Genomic DNA, 25,456 nt, shown 5'->3' on the forward strand with positions numbered 1-25,456 from the left:
TATTTGGTGCAGGGCCTGTTCAAATACTTTTCACATATATTAAATGTGCCATTCGTATTGCTATTACAATAGTCACCACTTCTCCTTGAGCGACACATCAGCAATAGAAATGACACAAATCAAGACCCTCGATGGATGCCTAAAATATTGGATAATACCAAACCATATACATACAATGTTTTTTCCTATATATACATACTTATCATAAAGTTTAATTTATAAATTAGGCCCAGTAAGATATTAGCAAAAAATTAATAAAATAGAAGAATTGTAACAGTAGACTGTAATAAAGGTAATGTGAATGTGGTCTCGCTGTATCCGTCTCTCTCTCTCTCTCTCTCTTTCTATTGTATTGCACTGTACTCACCCTTCTTCTGGGGCACTATTGATTTGATAACTTAGATGGCTAATAAGTGTCTCATAGGCAGATTATGTATACAGCGTGAATATGCCAGATAAACGGATGATTCATGCCCCAGCTGGGACACAGCAGGATGACTCAAGGATTTACCATGCTACTCAGAATGGCACACAATTTAAAACTTAAGTATTGTTTATTTCTGGAATTTTGCATTTAATATTTTTGGACCAAGGTTGACTACAGGTTAATGAAATCAGAAAGTGAAACCAAGAATAAGGGGGTGGGGGACTACAGTATTTAATTTTGAGTTATTTATATGGTGTAGATACAATCCTTTCAGCAGACACAATACTTGCAAATATGTTAACTCACTCTGTGTCTTGTCTTTTCATTGTCTTAACAGTGTCTTTTAAAGAGCAGAAGTTTTAAACTATAATAAAGTCTGATTTATAAATGTATTACTTTACTAATTAAAGCTTGGGGTTGGAGAGATTTAAATATTATGAGGCTATTTCATGATTACTAAATATGTTTTATAATATCTGAGTTCAAATCAACTAAGCAAATATGTACATGGTAATCTCATCTCTGTAAAGGTTTCCAGGGTGACCAGTTGAACACATATTAATTTAATAAAAGAAAAAAACAATATGTAGCTGCCTAAGAGACATCAAATGTGTTTAAAACGCAATTCATATAACACGCATTTCAATTTCTAGATGAAACCTGGTCCTCTTGCATTTTTCCCGACATTAGTGAATACTATCTCTATTCTTCAATTTGGTTAGACAGATGACTTTGGAGACAAAGTTGCTTCCCTCGTTTTGTAACCATTCCTGTTTAAACTTCCCAGAAATATTGTGGACAATTTCTCTGAAGTATTTCTAGGATCCAACTACTCAGCACACTTACAGCATCTACCCTGGCCCATGTCCAAAGATTTTTACTGGAGTAGTTTACAAATTTGTCTTCTTGCTTTCACTTTACCCTGCTGCTTACCTAGATTCAACAGGGTAGATTCAGTGACCTTTTCAAAATCCAAACCATATAACATTGTTCTACTCCTCCAAATTTTCCAATAGCTTCCCACCTCCTTCAGAGTGAGCTCTAATATGCTTCTCAGGATTCACAAAGTGCTAAGCAGTCTAGTCCATAACCACACCTTTCAGAACACTTCATTTGCCATTGTTCACACTCACTGGGCTCTGTGCAGTTCCTTGACAAGTAAGGTTGAACCATATGAAACAAGTGTTTGGACAGGTGAAAAATGGTCAGTTTTGAAGTATTATATATGTTTTGACTTAATAAGAAAACTCAGCCGAGGGCAGCTGTAGTTGATGCTACCTTTCCTCCTAGTAGCCACTTGAATCCTCATTTGTTTTATTTGAAGTCTTGATTAAATATTTTATAAGACAAGTCTTCACTGACCTTTTATAAAAGTAATAATGCCTATAATTCTTTCATTTTTATCCTGCTTTATTTCATCGGACATGTTACCTCTTAACGTTATATATTGATTCACAGAATATATAATATGTTTAAAGTAATAAATTTAGATGAAATCATTGAGAAAATAAACATATAAAATAATACTTACAACACAACCAAGAACAAACATATCTGGGCTTGGAAAAAAGGAAATTGAGTGTTTGAGTTACCAGAAATAAAGAGAGAAAACAATATCAGAACTCTAAGCATTATTTAGTTATAAAGCTGCCAATTGGAGTTTCAGATCCTGATGTAGACTCTAAGAGTTAAGAGTTGAGGTGGTCAGCATCCACATTTGAACATTACATCAGTTCTTAGACATGTGCATTACCTCACATACTTATCATTTTTTATGGTGGGAAATCTTAAAATCTGCTCTCAGCACTTTCAAATATACAATATATTATTAGTTAAAATGATAGAAATAAAGTAGAATGGTGGATACCAGAGACAGGGTACGGGGAGATGGAACAGATGTTGATCAAAGGACACAAAATTTCAGTTAGACAAGAGGAATGAGTTCAAGAGACCTATTGTACATCATGGAGACTACAGTTGATAAACGGATTTTTAATAAATGAGTTAATAATACTTTCTGACTCATGTTAGAATGGCCAAAGTTTTTCTTTTTTTCATTTTTTCTCTTGAATTCACTGAAACGTTTTATCAGCTATTTATCACAGTCAAGTAACAAATTAAAGGAATAAGTGATAGATTGTGTGAGTAAAAACTTTAGCACTAAGGGTAAGTTCTACTTCTTGCTGCAACAAAACAAAGCAAAACCAAGCAACATTCATTGTCACATTTATTTTCAAAACATTTACTAACAAAAATAGTTATCGTTTTTCTACATCATTATTAAGATAGGAACTTAGTGCTCTATCCATTTTCTATCTGAAATCTACAGGATTCTTATTCTATTTTCTGAAAATTAAGTTTCTCACATTACCTGATAAGATTATTACATTTCACAATGCAGGCATCTAAATGTTATTGTCTCATTTTGCCCCGTCAACTATAGATTATATGTAATCTAGATTACACCAGATTATAAATCTACTTTAAGAGATAATCCTGCTATCTCCAAGCAATATCGTATATGCCTATAAAACAGCAGAGTACGATCTTTCTTCATGGGTTCCGCCGCATATGCTATTTCCAGTGTTAGACAATGCCTCATATTTCGCTGACAATTCCATGCTACAGATTTTTGCCCCCCACCCACAGGTTGCTACCAATGCACAATACTAGGTTTTGGAGGAAAAAAATAAACAACACTACTTACTCTCTAATTTTCCAAACCTAACTGCACACAGACACAAAACCTACAGAACTCATGAAACTATTTTCTAGATTTAATAATTCAATAAAAAAACGAATGAAACAGAAAAACTTCCGAGTGCAGAACATGGTTTTTCATAACCTCTTGCACTGATCCTACCCTGTGGGTTCCGTTATGTTGCCTTTGCTTTTAAACATGACTGTGTTCATACCCACCTCTTAGCCTGTATTCTTGTAAGAGTAACCAGTGTTCTCCATCATCCCAATCTCTATTGTCGAGTTTTCAACAACTCATAGTAGAATACTAATAATAGCCACATTTTTGTGTTGCCAGAGTGAATCCAATTCTATTTAGTGATTATTTCTCAGGCATCAGAGAAAGATCATGTCTTGTCTTTTGTTGCCATAACCGTATGTTAAACAAGTAAATATGCAGGTGTGAACTTAAACACTTCACCAAGAATAAACAATGATATAGTGTGTATCATTGTGTGAATCTACACATACAGACACATATAAATTTCATGTATATACATATATTCTATATATAATAGAAAAAATTCTACAAAAAGAAATCATTTGTAGTTTTATTTTTTATGAAATACATGGTATTTGCACTAATGACAGAGAAATTTTTCCCTTCAAAGGCAGTATCCTATAGAATTTTTCACACCTTGGTAACTTACTTACTTCACTTCATAGCCCTTTAGGTATCAAGTTGTGATACCTACTTTCCAGTTTTGTAACATCTTTTTTTTTTTTTTTTTTTTTTTTTTTTTGAGACAGAGTGTTGCTCTGTCACTCAGGCTGGAATGCAGCTGCATGATCTTGGCTCACTGCAACCTCTGCCTCCCAGGTTCAAGTGATTCTCCTGTCTCAGTCTCCTGAATAGCCGTGATTACAGGCACACGCCACCACATCTGGCTAATTTTTTTGTATGTTAGTAAAGATGGGGTTTCACCGTGTTGCCCAGGCTGGTCTAGAACTCCTGAGCTCAGGCAATCCACCCGCCTCGGCCACTCGAAGTACTAGGATTACAGGTATGAGCCACTGCACCAAGCCTATATCTCTTTTTTTCCTAATTTATTTTATTCCTATCAAGGTTTCAAAGATTATAAGTCCAAGTTGCTCAGTTACAAGTGCCACACCATTCTTTTACCTCTGCTGTCTCTAAAAAAATTTCAGCAGTCACATGATCTAGGTATACCAGATCAACTCTGCAATTTATTCCTTCCTCTCGTATTTTTTTATTCAGGACCCTCACAAGTGAATTTACTTTGAGGTTAATAACTAAGCTTTCTTCCAAGTACCAAAAAGTGTTGTCTTAAACTTAGTGAGAAAACTCTGATTTACACAGTATTTAAATTATTTTTCGAAATACTTTTTTCTTTTGATCTTAATAAAGTCAATGGTCAAGGCTTTAACTCTGTGGAGTCAGAACAGCTGACTTGAATTCTCTCTAGGGAGGGATAACTATGGGATTTGGGACAAGTTACCTGACTTATATCTGTCTTGATTTCATCATCTGTAAAGTGATGATAATAAGGACACCTATCTCAAAATTTTGTCATAAATCATAAATGAGGCAATGCATATGAAAGGCTTAAAATGACCTGGCATGGAATTAATATTCGATCATTTTTTATTTCTTTGATGATATTACATAAAAAATCACCATTCACTGTTAAGACCTCCATAAATAGCTCTTACAATCCTGTGTATACCAATCAGAGAGATGCATATATTGGACACATAATAGGAAGGTTTTTAAATATTAGGTTGATGAAAAAGTAATTGCGGTTTTTGCCATTACTTTTAATACTAGAAAGCACAAATTTATTTCCTTAGAGATTTTGTAAAAAATCAATCATTAGTACAATGCAGCTACAGTTTGAAGGTTTTTGTAGAGTATACAATAATGAAGACTTTTTTTCACTTTCATTTACTGCAAATGAGATACACTAATTGATAGATTTCCCTTTGTGTGTCAAAAGAAAGCCTCTCAGATGCTTATTGAACACATTTAATGTGGCTTTAAAAATAAAGTAGAAAAATAAATATTTTAACTTCAAGATAGATACTTCAAATATTTATCCTAGGATACTAAGCCTTGTAAAATTAGATGTGTTATTATCCTGGCAGTAAGCATTAGCAAACACTTTAGATTCCACTAGAATCAACTATCTTTCAATATACTAAAATTGTGTTGGGTCCTAAATGTCTTTGTCCTAAAAATTATAATAAGCATATTAAGTCAATTTTGAATTTAATTGAATTCTTGCTACTTATTAAAATACCACAAATAATAAATAGTTTTGTAGATTTCTAAATATGCATACGCTACTGAGGTTATAAAAATTGTAAAGGAAAAAATATACAATATTCTGGTAAAAGGAAGACAGATGAATCCTATAATTAATTTAATTGATTAATGTATGTTATAAACAGAACTTATCTATCACATTAGAACATATTAAAACATCACAAAAACAAATTGTAGTATAAATACACATAGTTAACAAGGCATTTCATATTACTACAACAAACATTTGTGTTAATAAATATTCTTTACTATGTTTATTATTATATTTTCTTTTCTTTTTCCTTTTCTTTCTTTTTTTGAGATAGGGTCTCATTCTGTGGCCCAGGCTAGAGTGCAGGGGCACAATCTTGGCTCACTGCAGCCTCCAACTCCTGGGTTCAAGCAATCCTCCCAAATCAGTCTCAGGAGTAGCTGGGTCTATAGGCTCAGGCCACCACGCCCAACTAATTTTTGATTTTTCCTAAAGACAGCCCTTTGCCGAGTTACCTAGGATGGTTTCGAACTCCTAAGCTCCATAAATCTGCCCGCCTTGGCTTTCCAAAGTGCTGGGGTTACAGGTGTGAGCAACCACTCTGGGATGGTAGTAAGTATTCTTATCTCTATTAGTGCATTAGAAAATTGTCACTTGATCAATATGAAATGGATAGTAAGCAATAGAGGAGGACTAAAACCCAGATCTGTAAGACTCCAGATTGCAATTGTCTCTACAAGCTGACATGCCTCCTCATCACTCACGATGCTAAAGAGCATAACTAAAACTGATGATATTTAGTTACTTTAGTTTCCTGAGAAAGTTTCAAATAAAATGGTTTATGGTAACTTATTTTCCCTAGTAAATATGATTACAATATAATTCAAATGTTTTATAAATCCCCAAACAGATGTGTTAGATAGTTAAATAGACATTAGCAACTAGAAGGGGATGAAAGGAGAGAGAGCAGACAGGCTGTCACTAAGACAGCTCCTGGCCCACCTAAGCTCTAAGACCACCCTAACTCCACCCTAATAGATGGAATTAGTGGTAAAGTCTGTGGTCAGCACATCCTGGAGAAGGAGGAACTAGGGCACAAGTGAAAATCCCCTAAAGTGACACATGCACAGTAACACAAAGCTGTGTCCTCAGATTAACCCTAAGCTTATTATACAGTCATTATAATAGAAGCCACACATGGTTTTATCTTCCCCCCAACCCTGAGCTTTTCTGTATGAATTATGGGTAGGGATACACACAGTTGAATTTTAGTTATATAACCATAAATTGCAAATCAAATGACATTATCCCGTCACTCAGACACAGTCCAAATCTCAACTCCTCCCTACAAACCCCATAAAAGCACCTTGAACTCTGTAAAGACGGGCTAATTTCATTTCGCAGAAGTCACCCCACTCTCTCTGAGAGTATAAACTTCACTTTGAATTCGCATTTTGGCGTTAGTTTGCAATTCTTTGCTCATTATTACAAAAATTGGGATTGCTGGTCCAGAGCTCCGACTTTGTTGATTTCCTCAGTTAAACGATCCATCCCGATGCAGAATTTCTGGTAACAGACTCACCATAAATTCAGAAAATTAAGTGTTGTAAGGAGAACTCAAAAGGGAAGCCAATCAACACCTTGAACGTATCTGATATGTAGACATAATTGATTTCATACCAGATTTGGGTTGGAACTTTCTAACATTAGGATAAAAATGCCTGAGCTTTCTGATTTATCAGTCTCCATTCTGAGAATGAAGTAAAAAGATAGACAAGAAAATAAAAACTAAAATGACTTATATTTTTATATAGGCTCAATTTCAAAAGTTTGTAGTAGACAAATATATTAAAATATTCAAAGATAGAAACAGATAAAGAGAGAACTGAGATACCTTGTTCATAATCACAAACCTTATTTTAAAACTGCCTTGTTCACAAACATAAAAATTATTATAAGATTTTTCTAAGTGTATTAATAAATTATAATTTCAGAGCACCTCTCTGTGAGAAAAATAAATGATATCACACTAATTCATTTCTATTTTAATACATTTGCTATTCTGGAGAGCATCATAGTCATAACATATACTAATATCAATTAAAATACAATGGTAAAACTGTTATGAACACTGTTAAAATAAAGAAAACATGATGGCTATTATTGCATTCTTATAGGTTTGACTAATATTTTTCTTATACACTTCAATAGTAAGTAAAAATGGGAAAAGCATGAAAAAGAAGAATAAAAATAATTCTAAATAAAGAAAAATGTATTAAATATTAAAACTGGAAATATTTAACAATTTCTGATTCATGTTTTTAGATTGAAACAATTCCCTATAGTCCTTCTTTCTCTGACTCTCATTGAAATGAACACATTTCTTTTGTAAAATATTAAACCCATAATAATACTAAAAATAAAATGTGAGTATAGCAAAGGAACTAAGATTTAAGAAATCTTAGAAAACATAGAGCAGATTTTGCATAGGTTGAAATACAAGAATAGGCAGGCCTGTCGCCTAAAATAACCAGGGAAAACAATAGTCTTTCTTACAGAATTCACAGAGAAGACCCAGTTTGGAGTAAAATTTATGAAATGGCAGGTATAGGTCATGAAGAAAACAGCAGAGTGTTCATTAATTCAATTAAGAACAGTAGAGTAGTCAATTTCCTCCTTTATTCACTTAACCTACTTTATGAGCACAGGTCATATGCTGGCTAAAGCTTGAAAATGTGCTCCTCAAAAAAATGAGGTATATGCTAGACATATTTTAGATATCTGAGTCTACCAGAGAATCTGAAAGGCCCTTGAGGTAATCATGCAACTTTACTGTGAGGCAGGAAAAATATACATGGTGTCCAAGATTCACTTATTATAAGTGGCTTTGTCCTCTTCAATCAAGAAATGAATTATTTTGTTAATTCAACATAAATCAGAAATATGCATTCAGAAGCTTAAATCTAGTTTAAACCCGTGATTCAGAAATTCTGCTTCCAGAAGGAATCAGCTCTAAGAATACAGCAAAAGTATATTTAAGATTTATTTCCTGAGGTAGTTGTGACAATAATGCTCAAACCAGGAAATGATGCTTTAATAGTAAAGTATTATGTAATCATAAAAATAGTGTTTATTAAAAATGTTCAGTGGCACTGAAAAGAACCATAAATGACACCAATATGTTAGCAGTAGTTTTCTCTGTGCACGAAAATTGTGAGAGTTATTTTTCTTTATGACTCTTATTTTCCAAAATATTTCCAAGCATAATTGATATATTTCAAAAAGAAAAGTTTTTAAATGAAATATACTCTAGTTAGTCCAAAGCAATAGGTAATAAATGTGAGTAGTATTACCTCAGAGGAGAAGAGTGCTGAGACTCTCCAGAACCACTCAGTGAATACACAGAATGCTGAAGGCCTTGTATTTGTACCAAATTTTTGGAAGGACATAAGGTGAAATAAACATGACTATCATAAATGATGAAAAAGAAATGATGATACATAAACATGGAATATTAATGAGACTATTCATAAATGGACTAATTTGAAAAACTATGCCATTGATATGAATCTTGTTTTATGTATTTCAGCAAGTTTAGAAGTTTATTCTTGTATTTGTTCCTCTAAGAGTCTTTTTTTTTATTATGGCATATAAATTCTAACAAGTTAAATTAACACTTTGTTATTACGGCAGTAAGGCAATTTACAGAACACATTGATTTCCTTCATGACAGTACGTGTATTTTTGTGAGCAAATAGCATTGAGGTGTCAATTTTTTTCTTAATTTTACATGGCAAACACAAAACTGGATAGTATGTAAATAAGAATCATAACTGATCGCACTAAACATAGCACATAGAGAATACCCATTTTGCTCAGGACGAACTCTATAGTCATAAATAACCCAGGATCAATGAGATTAACTGAGAATATAACTTTGTTGGGCTTCATGTGTTTTCTGCTTCAATACATATTATTACCATTTTATCAATAACTTTAATGTCTACTGTACACAAACACCAAGTTCATGACAACATATGACAAACAACAACTATAAAATATAAGCAACCATTTTGTAACCTGTACTTCACATGAATGATTAAAACACAATTTCATAAAGCCAAAGTCTAGGTTTCAGAATTAAAAATATGAATATGTTTTGTAAAAAAGAAAGTAGTTTTTTTTTTTTTTGTATACTTGTGCTAGTAAGAGTCCAATATCCCTGCTGCCCCAAACAAAACATCCCTAAGCCACCAAAGTGCCAAAAACAAATCAAAGTCTAGAGGGCTACTTCTTTTATGCACTAATCATTTTCCTGGTTAAACTATCATATAGTTCTTGCTTGAAAATAGCAATTTTAGCAAAATTATTATCATCACTATTTTTATGAAACATTTGTATAATCTGACAGTGTAATTAGCGCTTCACGGATCATATGATGTCAGTGACTTGGAGTCAACTAAATAATGATTAATATTGGAAACTCAAAAAGGAAAAATAAAAAATTAAAAGTTTTTGTTGTTGTTTTTTAAAATCGAGAGAGAGTAAAGGTTTTGTTAAAAAAAAATGAAAGGTCGGAATGGATATATTCTCTATGTCAAGAGTAAAATGTTAAATTCTGACTCTTTCAATTTAAGGAAAGTACAAAATATAAAAGTCATCTGGCTATTTTGAGGAAAAAATCCTAACTTTTAAACCAACTATCTTGAAGTTTGAGGTAAAGATTTTGGGGGCTTCTTTATTATGTTTTATTTCTGAAGATAAATTGTTTAGTTTTTGTCTTACTTTACCAGTGTCACAGCGTATTTTTATTTCAACTCAAATTTTCCAACTTAAAATGTATTTAGTTTGTCAATTGCCAAGGGATTTACAAACAGCACTAGGAGCATCTTGCAGCCATCAAAAGAAATATATAACAATCCTTGAAAGATTTCAGAGGGACTGCTTAAGGGTTTGAGGTACTCCTTATTTAATCCTACAACTAAAAATCATTCATCATAAAATATCTCTTTTTACAGTGTAGAAAAGTTTTTCAAAAATAGTCTTGTAGTGAACTAAGCTGGGACATGTGAAGTGAAGGAGTATTCTATGGCCTGTGCTAAACATAGGTCCAAAGAACACAAAAAATACATACTCAGGGAATGCCCCCTTTTAAAATTAGACCTATGTCTTAATCTCACCCTTTCAAAACTCACTAGGATAGAAAAAAAATTATAAACTAAGAAGAAAACATTAGAAAAAAGAAATGTTTGCCTGCCTGCCTGCCTGCCTGCCTTCCTTCCTTCCTTCCTTCCTTCCTTCCTTCCTTCCTTCCTTCCTCCCTTCCTTCCTTCCCTTTCTTCTTTCCTTCCTTTCTTCCTTTTTTTCTCAAGATAACTGTGTAACTTCATTGAACAATTGGAAAAAAAGAGAAGAGTTACTATTTTTTTTTTAAAGTTCATCAATCCAGATGTCCTAAAAGTGACCCCCATAGAAACTTTAGCTTATGAAATTGAGAACTCTATCCATTAACACCATAGTCTAGTAAATGTGTTTTGGACTAGCCTCTGTTATATCAACACCTTGCCTTCCAAGAGATGTTTAGCAGCAATTAGAAGATTTCTTTGAAACTAGTATAGTCTTTAATATTTTTGTCTTCATCTTTCATTTTGCCAAACTAGTATATTGTTAATAAATACTTGTCCCTTCCAGAGAAGAATCCAAAAAGGCTTAACTGCACATTTATTATGTTCATTCCTAATTTTGAGGCTGTCCAATTTGACCTACGTAGAATCAACTATTTCATTAATTTAGTACTTCAAAATCTTTATACATATGTCTTTGTTATTTGTATGAGTTAGGTTACATTAGAGTGCAAACTACAGATTATGTCCCACAAAATGAACCAAATATACCTCTCCTAACCTATCAGAAATATAGCATTTCTTCCTGGTACCTCCTACGGAAGTTCAAAGCAGCATATTCACTGGCAAATAGTTTCTTATGATTTATTTGCTGATCTTGACACAAGTATGCACAAACCTTTTGAGTAATCTCTATGATAAGCAACATGAGATTTGGTAATTGGATTAAATCAATTGGTAAGCACCTCAAGAACTGGGACTTACGACAAATTACTCAAACTCTGAGACACTTGGAATTTAGGAAATTACAGGGACAATAAGTTGCTGTTATTGTTACCAGAAGTGTCTTAAATATTTCAGTAAATCATATCAGGACAAACTATGTACTAAAAAGTTACATATATAGATGTATGTCTAAGTATATGCATATATACAAGTATTAAAATATATAAATATGATTACACTATAAATACACCTAAATCTTTATATCTTATAGTAGAAAATATCCTAATTAATAGCTTAAGGATTAAAAATGAAAAATTGCTTTTAAATGTAAAAAAAAAATTATGTGAAGTTGTATCACTTTGAAATATATTTGGTAAATGGTATAAAATATAGATTTGCAAAATGTGGACTTTTTATTGTTTAGAAAAATATTCATTTTTTATGACAGTATATAAGTAACTGCTATGATATGTAGGGAGTTAAGAATGTTTGAATCACATAATACTTATTTCACCAAAAATCACCTTAATGATTGATAACAATTTTCATCCATTTTGGTAATCTTTGCAGAAAGAATAAAAACCAAAGATGTGTAGCAATAGAACTGTGCCATTACTTATACCAGCAGTCACCTGAAAAGAGTCTGGTTCAATACTGACAAGAAAAGTTACCGTCTTGGCTTTCACAGCCCACTGGTCCCACTGAGACATTTTTGTAAGGATAGATAAATAAGCTTTTTCAGGAGACAGTTAACAATCATACACTTTGCCCCTAATTCTAAAATTAGCGGATTCTCTTCCTAACCTGAGTCTCTAGCTCTACCATATAATGAACTATGAAAGATAATAAATTATATTACAGATTGGACCTCAGTATTCCAGAAAGACAGAAAGGAGAGAGATTCTAACACCAATAGGTCTCAACATAAGCATGTATCTATGAAAAATTTAGTAGCTAGGAAAGACATATTGCCGTTAATCAAGGACATATAGTGAAGCCAGCGTAATTAAATTAATCTGTTTCTCCTTTTTTTTTTTTTTTACATGCCCTCTAGCAACATTTTAACCTTTGGGTTATATGGCATGATTGATCTTGCAGTTTAGTAGATATCTTCCAAACAAAACAAGAAACAATTGAAGTAATTTTCACACACACACACACACACACACAAAAAACAAAAAACAAACAAACAAACAAACAAACAAACAAAAAAACAAAGGAAATGGCTTGCAATGAACTTTTTCCACTTGTAAATTTCAGATTTTGATGTGACTGGCAATATTAGGCCATTATGTATATCCATGAGGGTCCGGTCAGAAAACAGAATCTCCAGTAACTACTTTTTAAAGGAGAAAATACATAAAATGATTAACTAGGATTAAATAGCTGCTAATTATATAATTGAAAAGGCAAAGAACATTAAGATGTGATAGAATTAGCAATCATAGAAAATAGTTCTCCAATTGAATTGTAAAACCATTGTCAAATCAAGGTTGAGTTGTGACAATAAGTTGAGTACAGAGCAAACCAAAAATCAATAAAAGTATTATGTGAGCGTTAATGGCTATACAAAATTTATAATAGAAATATATTGCATATTTTTATTCACATTTATAAGTGTATTACAAATTCCTTATAGCAGAAAAATTTATAATATATTTGTATACATTTATATATTTTTTTCTCAAAAAGGAAATATTTACCAGCACATCACAGTCTCACATATGAGAGACTTATTTTTTAAGGTTTTCTTTGAAAAATTTTTTGTAAATAATAAAAATAAAGATCATATATATTTAAAGAACTATTACCCATTAATTATATATTTATAAACCAACAACTTTAATGTGAAGTAAGACAACATTCAAATGCATCTTCTTTGGGCTATCAGTCATTTGAGAAATGAAACTACTCAGAAAGGATAGCAAAAAATGACTGTGAATGCACTTATATCCAAAGTATGGAAATTTGACCTAAATAGTGACTAAAATGTTCCTGTCTATTGATGTGGGTTATTAAAAATAGTATTCTAAAATTTTATTCCACAAAACATACGGTAAGATTTGATGTCAACATGGGGACATCGTATTTAAATTGTATAAATGGTACAGAATGGTTATAAGAAATATTTTCCACTCAGGAATTTGGATCCATTGCAAGAATGAAAGTTTCACTGACTTTTGGAAACTAAGCAGGACTTAAAGAAAATAAATCACTAAAAATATGTAACAAATCTTTGACTGCTCACTCTAACATTACATACTAGGTCACAAGACTCCCTGCTCAAATTTCTTCAGTGACATCTCTTCACACTTTATTCTATATCTGTAATCCCTAGTACAACCCATGACACTCTGATGACTTCGCCAGTCCTGGCTCCGTGTGGCCCCCACTGTCTTTCCCAGCACTTCTCTTGCAATACTGACTTCCCTGCTGTTCCTAGAAAGCATTAGATATTCCTAGCCTGGGGCTCCTACACTTGCCTTTACCCTCCATCTGGCATAATAATGCCCTAGATATCATGTCCCTCTGCTCAAAGGGCATTTATTTGTTTTGTTTGTCAGAAGGCACCGTGTAAATACTATTATCGTCCCATATCTTTTTCTGTCCTATTTCCCTAACTTATTTTTATTTGTTTCACATATCACAAATAGACATTATTTTGTTTGTTGACTACTCTGTATTGGTTTTTCCTTTCCCAATCGAATTTTTATCTAGTTTTGTTCTGCAGGGATTTGCAACTGTTTCGTCAACCATGGTATCCTTCATGTTTAAGGAGTGTTTGGAAAGTTATAGCTGCTCAACAAATATTTGCTGAAAAAAGAAGAAAAGGGAGGGAAAGAGAGAGGAAGTAAAGGATAAAAGGAAGAAGGGAGGGAGAGAAAAAGAGAGGGAGAAAAAAATTCCATGAATGTGATCTGCAAAATAATTTTTAGCCAACAAATATCTGTAGATAACCTAGACACATTCTGACGCATATTTTTTCTCTCAGTTTTACATTTTCTGTGTGTCTCATCCTGGGACTCTCATTATTTGCACTCTTGAAGCTGGGATGTTTTTTCATAGTCTCTGATTTTTATCGGAAAACGTGTTACTTGCCTAATTTGAAGCCAAAAGAACACTCTTTTGTCTGCTAACCCGCTCTGCATTAGATAAAGACACATAATCTAAAATAATTCTTTGTGACACAAAAATGTTGCCCTTTTGGGGTAGTCAGGTCGATGTTCCTATTGTTTATGCTCACCATCATAAAAGCTCTAATAGTATTGAATATAAAACATAATGTTGAGAACAATCATTACTGAAACATTACTTCTGTTGCTTTTTAAATTGTGTAGTTTGCCTACCTGAAAGCCAAAGTGTGTATCATGCTAATCCTCGAAGTCCCACTGATCCAGGGAAGCTAATTCTTTGGCAACATCTGTGTCTCCATTTCTTGTTTAATGTCAGGAAGTTGTCCACATCCGTGACAAATTTTAAATTAAAATAATTATCCTGGGTAGACTTTCCCCCTTTTACATTAGTTTGGAAAATATAAAGATGTAGGCATTAATTCATGTATCCCCCAGGTATACTTAATGTTATATTCTTCTAACACAATCTCACAAATTTATATTGCATGCCTAATATTAGGTGTTTTGTTAGACATTGGGTAGTTTAATGGTGAATACCTGTAAAAATAATAGTCAAAATTTATTGAGTATTTACTATATGCCAATCACTGTTCTCAGTGCTTGGCTTGCATTAATTGATTCAATCTTCAGAGAAAAAAGGAAGCTTTACTTATTGCCTCTTTTAAATTTAAAGTTATTGAACTATCTCAAAATTTAATATTATTCACCATCCAAATAAGTATGACTATCCCCTGATTCTGGATATCAGAAAACACTCACAGCTACACTCATTGCTCTCAACATTATATATCATTATTGTCATTCAGGAATTACTGTTTTAATAATGTCAACGTTATTCTAATTTTATGGCCTTAAAATTGGTGTTAAAATGTTTGTCTTAAATAGCATTACAATTCTGTTACTATTATCTTTGTTAAGCCAGCTGTGTAAGAAAACAAAGGCTCAAAGAGGAAGATTAGAATAATAGTAACGCCTACATATAACACTTACTATGCTCCATCTAGAGTTCTACATTCTTCACATATATTCACTCCATCTTCACTGAATATGAGCCTCAAAGAAACTGTAGGAGGTAATACTATCATTATTATCCCCATTTGAGAGATGATGAGCCTGGGACTGCAAAGAAGTAAAGTAAATTGTCCAAGGTCACAGGACAAGAAAGGTCATACAAAGCAGACTCTTGAACCCAGATATTCTGGCTCCAGGATGAATTGCTTAAGAAAACTTTAAATGCACATAGATAACGAGAAGGTAGAGTGATAAGGAAGAGATAAGAGAATTTAGTGTTATACATAACTTGGTTTGAGTATCATTCAGGAATTTTCAAGCTGTGAGGAACACAGCAAGTTAATTAAGCATGAAAAAACTCAATGTCCTCATCTGTGAAAGAGTGATAAATTAGAGTTGTGGTAGAAATTAGAAATCACATCTGATATCTAAATATGACCTAAATTAGGGTATTATCCAGGATCCAGGGCTATTTTTACCAGAAATGTTTTTTTTGGAGCCCTGAGGGCATTTGATATTTCCCTAGTGTGATAATATTATTTTATTATTTCCCTTGGCCTTATCCTGTAATAAAAAGATCTTTCGGCTTAAAAAGAGAAGGCAAAGTTGGCTTCCTGCAAAAATTTCCAGGATAAATAATTTCAGAATTATTTTTATATTTCTCCCTAATCTTTTTTTCTTTCTGTCTCAGGAATAAGAACCACAGCATGATATTCTTGGGGAATATGCTGAATAGTCATATTTTTCCATGTAAGTCATGATTGTTAAAAAGAAATTCATCAAAATATATTCACACTATGATCTATATTCTATAGCATGATAAATACCATTCCAGTTATTGCTCTTTCCTTTTTATGGATTTTCCTTTTAATCAGAGGAGATTTGATTTTATAGCAATAAACAGATTTTCCCTTTGAATTATCTTTACTTTTTAAAAAGTTAAAAAACAGAATGTTTAATTTTTCAATTATAAATGAAAACACCAAGGTAGTATATTACCTAACAATTTTAATAAAGTTAAAACGTGTAAAGAATTCTTAGGTAACTCCTTTTAATTAAAAGCAATATTTCTGAACTATTAAAAATTACTATGTACATTTCTCACTTTAGATTGTCTTTTCCATTGTGAATAATATTGAGCTAGCTAACCTCAGAACTATCTCTTAGAACTAGTTGGAAAATACCTTAAACTAATGAAAACCCACCAGCAATTACTTCAACTTTTATGCATTTTTTTATTACTGACTACAGCTAATTTTCTCTCACAGGATATTAAGTATTTACTCCAAGTAGTTTAAGCAGCCAAAAAAGAGAGAGAGAGAATTATTGGTAAATTTCAATTATGGTTTTTAAAGGAGACTACAGTTACATATAAGCAAAGAGAAAAAGTGAGGAGATGATCTCTGTTAAGTGTTTAATCCAATTTAATTAAATTTTTTAAAATATCTGTATTTTACATCATCTTCTGCAGTGGCAGAAAATTAGAACATCTTGGTTTCATTTTCTCATTCCGTATTTTTTGTTTTCATATTTGGAGATAACGCAAAGGTCATATGCCAGGTAAGTTCCAAATGCTGTCCACTTAGAATGGTGGAATGTGCAGCTTTCATCTCACTGTGTTTATTTGTCTCTACTACACATACAATATCAGGATGAAACCAGCCAAAATTTCATAAGTACCTACCCTATCTAATATTTCAAAAATTGAGGTTTGCTTTTCTAAGGGCCTAAAGTTCATTTTAAATATGAGTAATAAAGTACATTAAAATACATTATATAACTTGCATTTCTTTTAAGTTGAGAATACTAAGTATAATTTAGTCTTTCCGTGTTCATTTCTGAGCTTTGATAAAGACTTTAACCAAACTTTAGTCAGGCTGCTGTGAACCTTTTTCTCAACCAGATCTTGACTTTTGGATGTTTTCTTTGTCTTTGCCTCACCTAGTTTTAACAAAACTTTTGGAAGTCAGTTTAGCAAGAATCCTCACCCTTGATATCTAACCACCCTTGGTATCGGATCAAATTCCAAACCCCCTACAGTTGGTAACTAATCACCCCGGCCTGCCTTCAGCCAGAATCCTGTCAAGTTGATTTAGCTAAAATCTCCTCCTAACCCTCAAACTCCCTCTTAGTAATTTTTTATTCATTAACCACTGAACAATGCTATAAATCACCACTTGTCTATGCTATATTCAGAATTTAGCTCAATTTGATACTGGAATCTCATTTCCCCTACTGTAAAACTTATTTTTTAGTAAAATTTGTTTTCACTGCTTTAATGTCCATCTTTAGTTTATTTTGACGCTTTTATCGTTATACTGTAGTAAGCTAGAAAAATTTCAAAAACAGTAGGCTCAGTTGAGTTTAATGACCTCATCTGTTCCATAAAGGCAAAATGTTAAATTGTATGGATGTGGATTTAGATATTGTCTTTAAAAACTTAAACAATTCATCTCACAATACATAAAGAGAGTGAAAACTTTTATTCAAGCAATTTTTTTAAATAAGCCAAGTGCCATTATTTTGCAGAATACAGGATCTGGCCATCCATTTCAACATAGCCTCTTCACTGATTTTTGGTTGATTTCCTTGATTATAATAAACAACTCATCACTTAATATATACCATTATTCTAAAAACCAAAGATATTATTTTAAGATAACATATTGCATTGGTTTATTTTGTCTATCATAATCTCCAAATTGGAATATTACATAGTAATGTGATTTATCCTTTAATGATGATTACCTTTTGCTAGATTCTATAGTGAAAACCCTAACAGCAGCAACAAGAATAGCAACAAAAGTTGCTTGACCCCATGATAACTAATTTATTTTTCAATATTATTTTTGATTTTTAACAGTTCAACAACATTGTTAATTGAATCTTTATATATAACAAAAGAAAATTGTTTTACCAGCAACTTCTTAATATCCATATGCTTTTATTAGGATATGCAGTCAACATTCATGCATATGTATTTATTTTGGGTTTTACCGCTAAAACGTCTGTCTTTTACAAACGAATTGACTAATAATCTGAATGCTTGAAGATCATGTGTCATAGTCCATTTGTGCTACTACAGAAAAATACCACAGACTGAGTAATTTATAAAGAATAGAAATGTGTTTACTTATAGTTCTGGAGGTTGTGAAGTCCAATGCTAAAGCACAGGCAGGTGTGTCAATTATGATTCCAAGATGACACCATGAATTCTTTGTTCTCAAATGGTGGAAAGGCAAAGAGACAAAAGGGGGCTGAACTTGCCCTTTTATAAAGGAATTAAACCTACTCATGAAGGCAAAGTGCTAATGGCCAAATTGTCTCTAATACTGGTATAGTGGCAACTCAATTTCAGCATATGTTTTGAAGGGAACAAACATTCAAACAATAGTGTCATGTTTTAAACATGCTTCTTTGATTAAGTTAGTATCAATGTGAACAATTTAAAAGACTATTAACTTTAAGTAGAAAATGTACACCTTGAGATAAAGTGGGACTGAACCTCCTCTATTCAAAATAAATTTGAAAATTCTATAGCTAAAAATATCTTCAAATGTATGTTTTCTTGTATACTGACTGAAGCAAATCACCTCATATAGTTCAACGTAGTAGAAATCCTATCAATTTTACTGAAATTTATTAACCAGTCAGCTGTACTCTTTTCTTATCAGTTTAAAACAATTTCATCATTGAAAACATTACATTAAATTAAGTCTAGATTAAAGCTGCCTCCTTACATATTTTAAGTTGGGCCTAAAGCCTTCTCCATATAAAGTGAACTAAAAGAGAACTGGATGTGTCAACAGACTCTAAATTTCCCTTGTAGTAATCGGTGTTTCAGACAATCGTAGGTGGCCAACTATTCAAACCATGTTCAAATAAAGCAAACACCATACTATAACCAATCCAGCTGTTTATGCACCTCACTTCCATTTTCTATATGTCAGGTGGTTTTTTTGTTTGTTTGTTTTTTGTTTGTTTGTTTGTTTTCTGTCCATAAATAGCATCCAAGAACATGGCAGCCTGTAACTTCTCTGAACCTATTCTGTTTCTGGGGGCTGCCCAACTTACATATTGTTCTGTGCTCAATTAAACTCTGTTAAATTGAATTTCTTTTAAGTTTTTATTTTAACAGATGGTGTCACAAGTGAGATCAATGTAAAGTTTCTTATGATCCCCAGGGGCATTGAGTGACCAAGCAAGATATCTGCTGAACGCATTGTGTCCATTGCTCTCTTGCAGCACCTGGAGATTGTAGGTTCTCTCTTGGATTCTGAAGCTTCATAGATTTGTGTTTTGAGTTATCCTAATTTGTTTGAGCAAACTTTTTATCTAAACTGGGTTTGGAAGTTGTGACAGAAAGTGGACTGGTTCCAGAAGATAATCGGATTGGGTAATTAACTGGAATGGATCCAGTTAGAGGGCTCAGGTATGTGACTGGGTCAGACAGAAACTGTCAGTGAATGGCAATACTAAAGAGGATGTGAACTCAAGTTTTTGGAATCTTGCAGGGATTTTTGGTTCTATACTCTTTGTTTCTTTTTTTATGTGTGTGCACTTAGTTAGAAAAAACGTATTGGCCAAGTTAATAAATGATATCTGCAATCCAAAGCCAACATTCAACATAAAAACTGGATCCTTAATTTTGAAAAACTGAGTACTCTACCTTCCAGCTCTGCCTACATTTAGATGTATAAATATTAGGTCCTGGAAGCAGCAAAAACTTTTAAAAAATGGGTAAAATCTTATGATTGATAATTTAAAATTGCAGTGAAATGACAAAATGAATAATCCTGCACTTTAAGAAGTGAATTTAAAAATTAGCACCTCAATATTAGGTTCATCTGAGATGCTTATTGATGTTTAGAAGTTTCTAAAAAGATGTCAGTATTATTATTGCATTTTTCTAAAGGATTTAGGAAGGCAAATGAAAAACCTAAGTGACTAAATGATTAGAAAAACTGAATCTGCTAATCTTTTGGTTAAGTTACTATCCTACACAAAAGGCTAAGAGAAAGCTGAATAAAGTGTTTACAAAAGGTATTCCCTCAGCTAAAGTGGACTTGCTTCTTTTTCAGAGGTATTAATGCTGAATCCATGTATACAGAATTCTTTATTTGCCCTGTTAGTGGGCTCTATATTAACTTTAGTAATTTTAGCTAAGAAATAGAATATAAGTATAAAAGACCACCTACTGAAATAAAACTAGTCTTCAAAATCCAACTTTCTAGCATTTCATCGCCTACTTTGAAACCCTTTTATAAAATAAACTTACATCTATAAAAGAAGTCATCATTTGTAAGGGATTTTGTTAAAAAATTATTTCTACTTTTTGTGGATTATAAAGATTTGAGCATTGTACACCGGGAAGAGAGGAAAGATTGAGTCAGTAGAAATTCTTAAGCATTGCTTTAAATGTATGTAACAAGCCTTACCTTTGTTTAATATGTTTGTCTGGCTATCTTGTCTTAACTGGGTCTTTATCTGCACCCTCCTTTCTTGGTTTAGGAAAAAAAAAATGTTAATATTTAAGGCTGCAGTCTCATCTCTGTGTTTTGAGATACACATTTCCTACCTAATTTTCACTAAAAGTCATCCTTTTAGAAGTTCAGATTTAGGGTTGCCTAGCTAACAGTTGCTTAGGACAATACAACAGGTAATTGGAAGACTGATAGTATAAATTTAGAAAACAAAGACTATTTGGAAGCTGACAAATGAAAAATCTTAATGACAGCGGAAAGATCTGCTTCTGTCCTGTGTCTGTATGCCTATATGTATTATGTGTATGTGATATTTCTCTGTGATATGTTTGGTAAATGAGGCTAGTTTTGAATTTTTAGGTAAAATAAAGTAGGAATGGCTTCAGAATTATCAGTATTACATATAATTTAGACATTTTTTGTCTGACATTGCTGGTCAGAAAAGTTTATGCTATCTTTGATACATATTTCAAGGTTATAAAACCACTGCTTCTGTAATACTTTTGACATTTACTTGATTTGTCTGAGCTAAATTCTAAAGCCTGGGTGCTGATCTCCAGTGATTCGCCTGCCTTAGCCTCCCAAAGTGCTAGGATTACAGGCATGTGCCACCGCACCTGGCCTCTCAGGTGTTTGATGGCTTAGAAAACTGAGTTTGTTTCTAACAACAACAAAAAATTTTGCTTTAAAAAATGTTTTAAATACCGCTTTGGCTAAGTGATTGACTATTTTTTTTACAGTGGCTTGTAATCTTATTTTGATCAAGTGTTTTACACCTTTGACATATTTGATAAGCTTCTCAAATTCAAATTGCAAATTTTAAAATTAAGTCTTTTTAACATCTAACTTTTAGATGTGACAAATGGCCTCTAAAGCATACAAAAGAAAATTAATTTTTATTTTATTAATAATTTTACACATTAAAATATTATTTTGTATGTTAAATTATGTGGGAAGCATTTTCAAATAAATAACTTTAAATATTTGAGTTATATTTTTATAGATATGTTATTAATATGTGCTCCAAACTGTATAAGGTTCCTAAGATTCTGGGATGCCATGGCATATGTTATCAGTTATAATTATGGCTATCATGTTAAATTATTATAGGCTACAGAAATAACAAAATTGCATCTATAGCCATCACCATATTCAGTCTTGTCCATAGTTAATTGCTTAATTCTGAAGCATTTTCTGAAAGCTCTTTATAAGCAAGTAAAGTCCTCAAGTGTGTACCTTCAAGGAGGTTCATAAAAACGATGAAAAGGACTCTGACAAGCACTCCTGAATACAGGTTTCTAATAAATTTAAAATTGTATCTCTTAGACTGGGTAAGAATTTCCAGAAATCTAATGAAGAGATTGATTCATATATAAAACTGCTAACCCAAGTAGGACAAGAATTAATTGAATACCACAGAAATACTTTGCCAGATGTTTATGCTAAATCAGCCAGTACTGAAAATGACAAGATATACAATTAGAATGAATTCAGTGGCCCAGGTCAAATTACCTATGGTAACCCATTTAATAAGTATCATGCATGTGAACTGGAGAAAAAAATAATGGTATTTAAGAGGATATAAATCCAGTGTTAAGCATGCATTCATAGAGGGCCTGGAAGGCTGCTTGGTCTTTCCTTAGTCCTTAAAGTTTCTATTATTAAAAACTCTGCACTTTGTAGCACATCATGGAAGACGTAAAATGATCTAAGTCTTAGATAGATAGATGGATAGATGGATAGATCAATAGATAGATAGATAGATAGATAGATAGATAGATAGATAGATAGATAGATAGATAGATATAGATCGATGATAGATTGGGTGTGTGTGTGTGTGTGTGTGTGTGTGTGTGTGTGTGTGTGTAGTGACTGTTCTAAACTGCTAAAATGGTTTATCACCGATGTTTGGTTTGTCCACCTTACAATCCTAGGAAGACAATCAAAACTTTTGGTGTATTTCTACTATTTGCTGTAGCATTTGAAAATTTATAGAGGGATTGCATTCAATTGGTATTTTCAATGTGTGTTTTCTGGTTATTTAAAAGCTTTCCTATGCAAGAAAGCCAATACTATAACAGTAACTAAAAGTTTATTAGGAAATGTGTTTTCCTCATGGGGCATTCCTGGAGAAATCCCCAGCAATAGAGCTCTTTGTTTCACTGGACAACTTGTAAAACAATTAAATAAGGTATTACAGATTCAATAGCATTAGGCAAATCTAACTGAATTGACTGGATTGCCTTGACCAAAGATGTTTCAGATTGGTGACAATCAGATCCACTTCCAGGAGAAAACGTAAGTTGACTCCTTATAAAACACTCACTGGAAGGTCTTTGACCCTAATAATAAAACTTCCTGTATCTTCCACTCCTAAACTCTGACATAACTAAATGCTTGAGGCTTTAATGCATTATGCCAAAATGAATTTTTGCCAGGTAAAGAAAGCATTTCATGATCCACCCACTGAAGACAATCAAACCCTTCATGATCTAAAACCTGGAGATTGGGTCTTCTGTAAATGATGTAAAAGAAAGACTGTCCTTGCTGCCCACACTGCAGCAAAATGCCAGAACTTTGGGCCATAGGTTCTCTCACAACTCAGAAGGTTCTCTCACAACTCTGTCAGATTCTTGAACTGTACACCCATTAGAAACCTTAAGGTAAAGCTAGCCAAAGAAGTTTCTCCCCAGAGGCTAACAGCCTCCTAGATGTGGACAGCTTCCCAATATTATGAAGCAAGACTTTTCTGCCATCATGAGACTCTTAACTCTCTCTCTCTCTTTTTTTTTTTTCTTACCCCTCTATGAACAATAGAACTGGAAAAAGAGCCTTGTGTACTCTCGTAGGGTACACCTTTAATTGTGGTAGATTTTACAGTCAACTTTATACATAGACAACCTTACGTCTCTCTTTTCTTTTTAAATTTAAGTTCCAGGATACCTGTGTAGAATGTGCAGGTTTGTTACACAGGTATACATATGTAATAGTTGTTTGCTGCACCTATCAACCCATCATTTAGGTTTTAAGCCCTGCATGCATTAGGTATTTGTCCTAATGCTCTCCCTCCCTTTGCCCCCAACACCCTGACAGGCCCCAGCGTGTGATGGTCCCCTCCCCATGTCCATGAGTTCTTGTTGTTCAACTCCCACTTATGAGTGAGAACATGCAGTGTTTGGTTGTCTGTTCTTGTGTTAGTTTGCTGAGGATGATCGCTTCCAGCTTCATCCATGTACCTACAAAGGACACGATCTCATTCTCATTTATGGCTGCAGAGTAATCCATGGTGTATATGTGCCACATTTTCTTTATCCAGTCTATCTTTGATAGGCATCTGGGTTAGTTCCCTGTCTTTGCTATTGACAGACAATTTGAATTCCTCTCTTCTTATTTGAATGCCATTTATTTCTTTCTCTTGCCTGATTGCCCTGGCCATAACTTCCAATACTATGTTGAGTAGGAGTGGTGAGAGGGCATCCTTGTCTTGTGCCAGTTTTCAAAGAAAATGCTTTCTGTTTTTGCCCATTCAGTATGATATTGGTTATGGGTCTGTCATAGTTTTTATTATTTTGAGATATGTTCCATCAATACCTAGCTTATTGAGAGTTTTTAGCATGAAGCAATGTTGAATTTTATTGAAGGCCTTTTCTGCATCTATTTAGATAATCATTTTTTTTCATTGATTCTATTATGTGGTGGATTATGTTTATTGATTTGCGTATGTTGAATCAGCTTTGCATCCCAAGGATGAAGCCGACTTGATGGTGATGCATACATTTTTTGATGTGCTGCTGGATTTGGTTTGACAGTGTTTTATTGAGGATTTTCGCATCAATGTTCATCAGGGATATTGGCCTGAAGCTTTCATTTTTTGTTGTGTCTCTGCCAAGTTTTGGTATCAGGATGATACCAGCCTCATAAAATGAGTTAGGGAGGAGTCCCTCCTTTTCAATTGTTTGGAATAGTTTCAGATGGAATGGTACTAGCTCCTCTTTGTACCTCCGGTAGAATTACCGGTGTAAATCCATCTAGTCCTGGGCCTTTTCTGGCAAACTTATGTCTTGATGGATAGAAGACAAAGGGTCAGAGTGAGTAAGATTTTTAATGGTACCTTTGCAACTCCATAATCACTCAGAAGCAGAACATGAGTCCACCCCTCTTAACCTACATCACAGGGTAAAGCAAACTTTTCCAGGAAGTCTTCACCTTTCTTTATGGGCATCATTTGCTAGGTCTATTTTTCCGTGGGTTAGAGTAAATGAAGCAATGATTAGAAATGTGTCTCTTATAATAGGCTCTATAGCAGATTCTACAATAAGGGCTATGACTACAGAGC

Source organism: Macaca mulatta, chromosome 8 (assembly GCF_049350105.2).
Source record: "Macaca mulatta isolate MMU2019108-1 chromosome 8, T2T-MMU8v2.0, whole genome shotgun sequence".
Lineage (NCBI taxonomy): Eukaryota > Metazoa > Chordata > Mammalia > Primates > Cercopithecidae > Macaca > Macaca mulatta.